General features: G+C 41.9%; 1 protein-coding gene across 1 annotated transcript in view; it reads left to right on the top strand.

Moving 5' to 3' along the window:
* The first annotated feature begins 1,844 nt into the window (after positions 1 to 1,844).
* The window catches only part of SYT5 (synaptotagmin 5), a 371,214-nt gene continuing 362,374 nt past the window's right edge, over positions 1,845 to 10,684 (top strand). The window contains exon 1 of the mRNA XM_075327603.1: positions 1,845 to 2,161. The gene's annotated coding sequence lies outside the window, so the exon portion shown is untranslated. The remainder of the gene's footprint in view (positions 2,162 to 10,684) is intronic.

The raw sequence follows: 10,684 nt of genomic DNA, 5'->3' as shown, positions 1-10,684 counted from the left end.
ACGAGAAGTTGTTGGGGTCACGGAATTCGTGACGCATATCCGGCCTCATTAGCGACGTTGGTGCGTGTGAAACGTACGAACGACCGCTAACGATCAAAATTACTTACCTAATCGTTGATCGTTGACACGATCCCAAATATCGTTGCTTGTTCTGGACGCAGGTTGTTCGTCGTTCCTGAGGCAGCACACATCGCTACGTGTGACACCCCGGGAACGACGAACAACACTGTACCTGCGTCCACCGGCAACGAGGTGGGAGTGTCCTTCATGCGGCTGCTCTCCACCACTCCACTTCTATTGGATGCCTGCCGTGTGACGTCGCTGTGACGCCGCACAAACCGCCCCCTTAGAAAGGAGGCGGATCGTTGGCCAGAGCAATGTCGCTAGGCAGGTAAGTTCATGTGACGGTACCAGCGATGTTGTGCGCCACGAGCAGCGATTTGCCCGTGACGCACAAACGACGGGGGTGGGTGCTTTCAGTGTGTAAAGCAGCCTTTAGATATATGAGGTCACCTAATGAAAAATGGGAGCAAAAATAAGTGTGTTGGGTGTATATTTTTGCTCAGTATATACAGCAAAATATATATATATATCTAAGATACAGTATAAAGCTGAATATGTGTGTGTGTGTGTGTGTGTGTGTGTGTGTGTATGTGTGTATGTCCGGGATTGGCATCCGCACCGTCGCAGCTACAGCCACAACATTTTGCACACTCACACTTCTAGACCCCGAGAGCGTCATAGGCTATGTTTTGAGGGGAAATTTTAACCCCGCTCTTTACAGTTATTCACCAAAAAACCTGCCTCCATTAAAGCGAATGGAGCTCGGAGCCACAGTGCAGCCAGAACTTCAGAAGAATGCGCAGCCACGCCCTTATATAGAATGTTGGCGTGTCACAATGCAGCCAGGGAAAGAGACAGACACAGACAGGGAAAGAGGCAGACACAGACAGGGTAAAAAACAGACATAAACAAGGTAAGAGACAGACACAAAGAGATAGACACAGACAAAGATACAGACTGACAGGGAAAGAGACTGACAGGGAAAGAGAGGGAAAGTGACAGACAGGGAAAGTGACAGAGATAGACAGACTGGGAAAGAGATAGATAGACAGACTGGGAAAGAGATTGAGACAGACGGAGAAAGAGACAGACAGGGAAAGAGACAGACAGGGAAAGAGACAGACAGACAAAGAGATAGAGAGAGAGAGACAGAGAGATATATACAGAGGGGGAGACAGACAGAGAATGGGAGAGAAACAGAGAGACAGTTACTATCCCGAGCAGTGCCGGGTGCTATGTTGTGAGTGTGTGTGTGTGTTATGTATATATATGTATATATATTGTGTTATATTTGTATATATATGTATATATATTTGTGTTATACTTGATTTTATATATTATATACTGTGTGTGTATGTATATATATATATAAGCTAAAAGGCTAGTTGACACAAGCATCTGTGTATGTGTGTTTGTATATATATATATATATATATATATATACACACACACATGGGTGTGTTTGTCACCTAGCCTTTTGGTTCAATGTACCTTAGTTAAAAAAAGAAAAGAGTATTATGACTGGATTAGAAAGTTTTATTTACCACATAAAATCAAATAAAAAAAGTTGTATTCTGGTAAAACATGGAATTCATCCTAGTCTGTAGTAAAGGACACATTGGGCTCTACTACACCTGAATCCCCAGCTCTGCCTCTTGTGCTGGGCAGGAGGTGTGTGGGCTGGGGCAGGTCTGCTGGATACATAGGTGAGGTGTAGCAGGGCTGGAGCACACAGACTTGTTAGCAACAGTTTGGCTGTGAATGCTCCTTCAGCCTCACCACCCTGCCTGCTGGAGACAGATGGAAGAGTCCTCCTGATAGAGCAGCTCCTGGCTGTGGATGCTGTCTCCTCCTCCCAGGCTTGCTGGCTGGGGCTCCACCTTAGCCAAACAACTCTGTTGTCACTGCTCGGATCAGCACCGTGGGCTGTGGACAGCTCCCTCCACCAGCACAAAGGCGACACCAGCTCCTGGGAGTGCGGGGCACAAGGCGCGGGCTGCAGCTTGGGGTCACTTTCTCCTCTTGCCTTTCCTTGCTTATGACTTGCTGATTAGCTAGGGAGAAGAACAAAAGAACTTAGAAGAAAAGGCGAGAACAGGTAAGGAGGTCTTCTGCTGCTCCACAGCTCTTCTGTGTATTGTCGGTTTTTTGACACTTGTGGAATGGACACAATGAATTCTATATAAACCACATCTCTCCATGACACTAATGTATGGATCCAGCCTTCTTCTTCATCATCATCATCATCTTCTTCTTCTTCTTATGGTATAGTGTAGGATATGTAATTTACCATTAACCCATGCTTGTAACTACATATCTGTCTTCTGTGTCTTCCATAATGGAAATGGAATGTTTATGTTTTAGAAGGTAAATATTTATATTACAGAACTGTCAACAATGCAACATGTGGCCCCTCCATTCTAGAAGCCTAAGTTTTCCCTTCCAGATGAACATTAATGGTCAATAATAACATTATAGCTAATGAGGATTGACAGATATGCTGAGCTTTGTAGTTCTCTTCGAAGTGTAAAGTCACCTTCCCCTAAGGTGTGATGCCTTTAAATAAAGGTGCGGCTTTGAGGTGATATCAAACTGCAATTATTCTCACATCACCGGATTGATAATGTGTTGATGAGTATTGCAGCGGCTGATATCACTGGTGGATAACGCTATATCTGATGGCTGGCTTGTAAAATGCCTTCCCTTGTCTACAATTTCTTATCTTTTGGTGTTTAAGTTTGAAGAGCTAAGGATGAAGAAGTTAGCTGCTTCTCGAAACCATTTACCCTTTTGTGTTTTTAATGGTTGTGGTCAAGTTTTATTAATATTATTTATGAATTGTGGATAATTCCTTGCACAGATTTGGTTTGCACAAAGTGACATTACACAACACAGTTCTTACCAGGTGACAATGGCCTTTAACTATCCAGATTCCGAGCAATAAAAGACTATATATGTGAGTAGTCTTATCAACAGAGGCAAAGAGTGTTAATATTCAATTACTATCAGTTCTGAAACTAAGAGATAAATATTTAATGGGTATATAATGCACAAATCCTGCAAGATTTCTATCCAGGCCACACTTGTGAGAAGTGATTGTTCTTTAATATCACTGCTGTCTTTTATTTTCTATCCATTGTCTTCAAAGCAGGAGGAGAGAAGGGGTTAATGCTGCGCAATGCGCCAGAAAAAAGATGTGGAATTGTTGATTGATTGATGAATAACTTTTTTTATTCCATAGATCTACGCGTTTCGAGGTATGAAAACCTCTTCCTCAGGACCAGAATATCAACAAACAGTTTTTTTTATATTATGGTCCTGAGGAAGAGGTTTTCATACCTCGAAACGCGTAGACTTATGGAATAAAAGAGTTATTAATCAATCAACAATTCCACATCTGATTTCTGCCGGATTGCACGGCGTTAACTCATTCTCTCCTCCTGCTTTGAAGACATATTCACGTGGGGCCGCGGCAGCCGCCATTATCTCATGCTATCTGTGGTGGTTGTGACCCTTCACAACCTCATTTGGTGAGTGTATAATATTATACATTACTCGTTTATTTATCTGGTAAGACCCTATCAGTGCTTCTGTTTTCTAGCTTTCTTTCCTATTCATTGGAAGGCTCCTTTGTTCTTGAAGGGTTAAGTCTTGCATTGTGTGGCACCTGTGTGCATTCACATACTGCTGCTTTCAGGTGCGCTGTTGTAGAGGGAACCGAGCAATCGCTTGTTTATGAGTTGATGGTGGAAATTGCTGGCAGATACCTCAGTTATCTGATTTGTTTCCATGACTTCACTAGAATATGTGGCAGAAAACGCATTCCGAGCATTGATATGACTAATGAGAAATATTCTGGTATCTCTCCACCCAAATACTGATTGTGGGTATATATGTATATATATATATATATATATATATATATATATATATATATATATATATATATATATATATATATATATATATATCTTAAATAAGCAGAAGCCATAAAGATACAATAGAATTGTGACCTATACAATGTATCCTATAGAAATCATCTGCGACTCCCAGGGGGGATTTATGCTTCATGCAGACAAATTGTACTTGTTGTCCACAATGAAAAAATCACTACAAATCCTGCAAATTCCAACCCTTCATTTACACATCATGTTTCTTACTGATGCTATAAATACACTTTGCAGCAAGCAGGAAAGCAAGGCTCGCTCCAAGTATTGCCTACGTGACTCTATCTGGAGAGAAAATTGTGAAATATTCAACTGAAAATATTGAATATATTGGCACATTATAAAAAAATGGCTAAGGGTGAATATCAGTTATTAATAGAGATGTTTGGGTTTGGTGGGTCTTTCTGGACTTAAAAAAAAAAAGTCCAGTTCAGCACTGGACTTGAACCCTGACGATCTGCCCGGATGCTAAACCCCATATAAGTCTATGGGGACCCGAACATTGTGCTGTAAAATGGTGGTAGAAAGGGTTAGGGGGATTAGAGCAGGAGTGTTATGCTTACCAAGTCTCCCGCGCAGCTGTAACACTTCTTCCGGGTGTCACGATTCCTCTGTGCAGAGCATCTTGTACACTAGGAGATGCTCTGCTGTGTTTTCCTGGGCTACTGGCTGGCAGGTTGGCAGGTTGGCTGACAGTGCAGGCTTCCATGCTGTTTCTGGGATGTGCTTGACTGCTCAGGTGTTCCATCTTCTGGGTAATTGCTCTGCTTCTTTAGTGAGCATGCTCTCCCAGAACCTTGCCAGTTGTACTTTCTGGTACTGTTGTTGTGCTGTTGGTCTCTGTTCCTGCCTGTGCTCTGATCTTTGTTTCCTGACCCTAGACTGTTGTGTGACTCGCCTCTACCCGCTCCCTGTTCCTGTCATGACCTCCCAAGCTTTTCACCTCGGACTGTTGCCTGACCACGTCTCAGTTTTCTCCCTGAATCCATTACGTGCCTTCCCGGAATTCTGACCTTCGGATTGTGACTTGACTATGCCTCTGTGTCCATACATGTCCTCCTGTTACCAGACCCTGGCTTTCCTGACTACTCTACTGTTTGTACTATCCGAAAGTAGTGACTAGCATCACATCGAGTTTGCTCATTAACTCTCAGAAATATTCAGTACTTTCCCCGCCCACTGTCAGTCCTGATGTCTGTGATTATTATTATTATTATTATTATTATTATTATTATTATTAATAATAATAATAATAACCATTAATAAATATAAGATACGTGATCAATAACTAAAATATAGAGCAACTTTTTCAGATATTTTTACATTTGGTAACGGGAAAGCTTTGGTGCTTATGATAACACTATCCATAAGATCCCATCGCAAAAAGGGTGTTGTATTATGACATATCCCGTTTGTATTCATCAGCATATCTTGTATTTATCTGCTCAGTATCTTATTTTTTATGATAGGAGCCTATGGGAAACGTATGTCGCTGTTTTTCTATAATAGTTTACCTATGCTTCGGTCAGTGGTACATATTTGGAAAAAACACCATAGACAATCGGGGTGTGAACAGAGCTCAGCTCACATCCTCATGGTCCTATAGACTGTGGCTGGCTTTGTATAATAGACAGTATGGCGTTTGTGATGGTCATTAGGGTTGGTCTGTTGTCTAGTTGCTTAATGGATATTAGTAATTGCAAGATGTTCTTTATTGAATTTGAACTAAATATGATCTAATAGTTGAAAGAGGAAACTCTGCTCTGGCCTCTCATTTATTAGACAGAGCCGGTAGCTGCAACAATATTCGCTTCTTCCAAAGAAGCCATTTTTGGGACAAAAAAGTTTTGTTTGCAAATGGATCTCTAATGGATCCATGATAATGGATGACTACAGGACATGTGAACTTAGCCTAACCCTGTAAGACCCAACATCTTGGTTAAGACTTGTCATGCGATGTTCGGCTCTGCACACACTTGGTGGCACGGCGGCATCGGACTTGGTTCACACTATTGAGTCTGACAAGCAACCTGATGCTTCAGAGTTGTTCAGCCAGAGCCGGGCATTGGCTGATTCAGGTTCACAGGTCTTCAGCTCTGCTAATTCCTGCAGACTGGTGAGCAGGAGTTCAGGTTGCTAATTGCCTTGTGCAGCTGTCTCCTCCCTATATAAGATACTGGTTTCTTCCAGTATGCGCCGATAATAGCTTCAGCGTAGCTCCGGCGATTCTGGCCTTAGCGGTGATCCAGTTCATGGTGATCTATAGTTGCTATTTTGAGTGGTGTGGAAGTTCCCCTGTTGTGCATTTACTTCCTTCCCTTTTCTTTATTCACCCGTACATGTATAGTGTCTCCTTTGTGTTTAACTGCAATGTGTTGGAGAGGGGGAGTAAGATCAGGACTTGGACAAGAGTCAGGGTCATGCTGGGGGCTCAGACCTGGATACCATCAAGCCTATCTACAAAATAAGGGACATGGCAGGTTCTCAAGTTTGAAAGCCAGCCTAGGAGCCCCTGTTCTATCATTTCATACCCTAAAGGCCCTGTCACACACAGAGATAAATATTTGGCAGATCTGTGGTTGCAGTGAAATTGTGGACAATCAGTGCCAGGTTTGTGACTGTGTACAAATGGAACAATATGTCCATGATTTCACTGCAACCACACATCTGCCAAAGAATTATCTCTGTGTGTAAAGTGGCCTTATGTCAAGGCCATAACAATTAGCACTAAATTAAAAGGCGCAGGTCTCTGGAACCATATTGTGGATTTAAAAACAAAATAAATAAAAAATGGAAGACTCAGGGGGGCAGCAGGGACAAAATTAAAGCAAAAACGTTCCATTTTTGATCTGTTGAAAGGTCTATAACTGATCACAGCTGGCATCAAGAACACAAGCCCCAATACATATGAAAAAAGTCACCCCTAGTCCCAACCAAGGGCACATTTTACAGATTACACCCCCACCAGTAGGGCAGAGGGATGGGACGTACAGGAAAGCACAGATCAGATACAACCAAAGGCCATTTCATCCAATAACTCACCGGACCATCTAGAAACCTTACTCCAGCTACGACTCCTCTCGGGGAGCTTGCTGTCCAGATATCTTCTTTTTACATCATCACCCAACATTATTAGTGCTCACATAATGATCCTATAATATTTGTACCCATCATAGCACCTTCATAGCGCAAATCAGCGCTGGTCACCAAAAACAGGCCACAACCTCTCCACAATAACTGCCAAGTGATGGTTCACAATAATGCTCGTCCCAATACTAATAATGCCCCAAGTGTTCCATAGAAAAATTGCACTAGACATGTATCTGCTATGTCCATAGTATGGTACTGGCAATCATATGTATCTGCTACGTCCACTGTACGATACTGGCAATCATATATATCTGCTACGTCCACTGTACGATACTGGCAATCATATGCATCTGCTACGTCCACTGTACGATACTGGCAATCATATGCATCTGCTACGTCCTCTGTACGATACTGGCTATCATATGTATCTGCTATGTCCTCTTTATGATACTGGCTATCATATGTATCTGCTATGTCCTCTTTATGATACTGGCTATCATATGTATCTGCTATGTCCACTGTACGATACTGGCTATCATATGTATCTGCTACGTCCTCTGTACGATACTGGCTATCATATGTATCTGCTACGTCCTCTGTACGATACTGGCTATCATATGTATCTGCTATGTCCTCTGTACGATACTGGCTATCATATGTATCTGCTATGTCCTCTGCACGATACTGGCTATCATATGTATCTGCTCTGTCCACTGTACGATACTGGCAATCATATGTATCTGCTATGTCCTCTGCACGATACTGGCTATCATATGCATCTGCTACGTCCTCTGTACGATACTGACTATCATATGTATCTGCTACGTCCTCTGTATGATACTGGCTATCATATGTATCTGCTACGTCCTCTGTATGATACTGGCAATCATATGTATCTGCTATGTCCTCTGTATGATACTGGCTATCATATGTATCTGCTATGTCCACTGTACGATACTGGCTATCATATGTATCTGCTATGTCCTCTGCACGATACTGGCTATCATATGTATCTGCTATGTCCACTGTACGATACTGGCAATCATATGTATCTGCTATGTCCTCTGTACGATACTGGCTATCATATGTATCTGCTATGTCCTCTGTACGATACTGGCTATCATATGTATCTGCTATGTCCTCTGTACGATACTGGCTATCATATGTATCTGCTATGTCCTCTTTATGATACTGGCTATCATATGTATCTGCTATGTCCTCTGCACGATACTGGCTATCATATGTATCTGGTATGTCCTCTGTACGATACTGGCTATCATATGTATCTGGTATGTCCTCTGTATGATACTGGCTATCATATGTATCTGCTATGTCCACAGTATGATACTGGCTATCATATGTATCTGCTATGTCCTCTGCACGATACTGGCTATCATATGTATCTGGTATGTCCTCTGCACGATACTGGCTATCATATGTATCTGGTATGTCCTCTGTATGATACTGGCTATCATATGTATCTGCTATGTCCACAGTATGATACTGGCTATCATATGTATCTGCTCTGTCCTCTGTACGATACTGGCTATCATATGTATCTGCTCTGTCCTCTGTATGATACTGGCTATCATATGTATCTGCTATGTCCACTGCACGATACTGGCTATCATATGTATCTGCTATGTCCACAGTATGATACTGGCTATCATATGTATCTGCTATGTCCTCTGTACGATACTGGCTATCATATGTATCTGCTATGTCCACTGCACGATACTGGCTATCATATGTATCTGCTATGTCCACAGTATGATACTGGCTATCATATGTATCTGCTATGTCCTCTGTACGATACTGGCTATCATATGTATCTGCTATGTCCTCTGTACGATACTGGCTATCATATGTATCTGCTATGTCCACAGTATGATACTGGCTATCATATGTATCTGGTATGTCCTCTGTACGATACTGGCTATCATATGTATCTGGTATGTCCTCTGTACGATACTGGCTATCATATGTATCTGCTATGTCCTCTGTACGATACTGGCTATCATATGTATCTGGTATGTCCTCTGTACGATACTGGCTATCATATGTATCTGCTATGTCCTCTGTACGATACTGGCTATCATATGTATCTGGTATGTCCTCTGTATGATACTGGCTATCATATGTATCTGCTATGTCCACAGTATGATACTGGCTATCATATGTATCTGCTATGTCCACAGTATGATACTGGCTATCATATGTATCTGCTATGTCCACTGCACGATACTGGCTATCATATGTATCTGGTATGTCCTCTGTATGATACTGGCTATCATATGTATCTGGTATGTCCTCTGTACGATACTGGCTATCATATGTATCTGCTATGTCCACAGTATGATACTGGCTATCATATGTATCTGCTATGTCCACAGTATGATACTGGCTATCATATGTATCTGCTATGTCCTCTGTACGATACTGGCTATCATATGTATCTGCTATGTCCACTGCACGATACTGGCTATCATATGTATCTGGTATGTCCTCTGTATGATACTGGCTATCATATGTATCTGGTATGTCCTCTGTACGATACTGGCTATCATATGTATCTGCTATGTCCACTGCACGATACTGGCTATCATATGTATCTGCTATGTCCACTGCACGATACTGGCTATCATATGTATCTGCTATGTCCACAGTATGATACTGGCTATCATATGTATCTGCTATGTCCACAGTATGATACTGGCTATCATATGTATCTGGTATGTCCTCTGTATGATACTGGCTATCATATGTATCTGGTACGTCCTCTGTATGATACTGGCTATCATATGTATCTGCTATGTCCACTGCACGATACTGGCTATCATATGTATCTGCTATGTCCACTGCACGATACTGGCTATCATATGTATCTGCTATGTCCACAGTATGATACTGGCTATCATATGTATCTGCTATGTCCTCTGTACGATACTGGCTATCATATGTATCTGCTATGTCCTCTGTACGATACTGGCTATCATATGTATCTGCTATGTCCTCTGTACGATACTGGCTATCATATGTATCTGCTATGTCCTCTGTACGATACTGGCTATCATATGTATCTGCTATGTCCTCTGTATGATACTGGCTATCATATGTATCTGCTATGTCCTCTGTATGATACTGGCTATCATATGTATCTGCTATGTCCTCTGTACGATACTGGCTATCATATGTATCTGGTATGTCCTCTGCACGATACTGGCTATCATATGTATCTGCTATGTCCTCTGTACGATACTGGCTATCATATGTATCTGCTATGTCCTCTGCACGATACTGGCTATCATATGTATCTGCTATGTCCTCTGTACGATACTGGCTATCATATGTATCTGGTATGTCCTCTGTACGATACTGGCTATCATATGTATCTGCTATGTCCACTGTACGATACTGGCTATCATATGTATCTGGTATGTCCTCTGTACGATACTGGCTATCATATGTATCTGCTATGTCCACTGTATGATACTGGCTATCATATGTATCTGGTATGTCCTCTGTACGATACTGGCTATCATATGTATCTGCTATGTCCTCTGTACGATACTGGCTATCATATG

The sequence above is a fragment of the Anomaloglossus baeobatrachus genome, chromosome 11 (assembly GCF_048569485.1).
Source record: "Anomaloglossus baeobatrachus isolate aAnoBae1 chromosome 11, aAnoBae1.hap1, whole genome shotgun sequence".
In the NCBI taxonomy this organism is placed as follows: Eukaryota; Metazoa; Chordata; class Amphibia; order Anura; family Aromobatidae; genus Anomaloglossus; species Anomaloglossus baeobatrachus.
The sequence above is the reverse complement of the archived record's forward strand: the minus strand, read 5'-3'. Positions and strand labels throughout refer to the sequence as shown.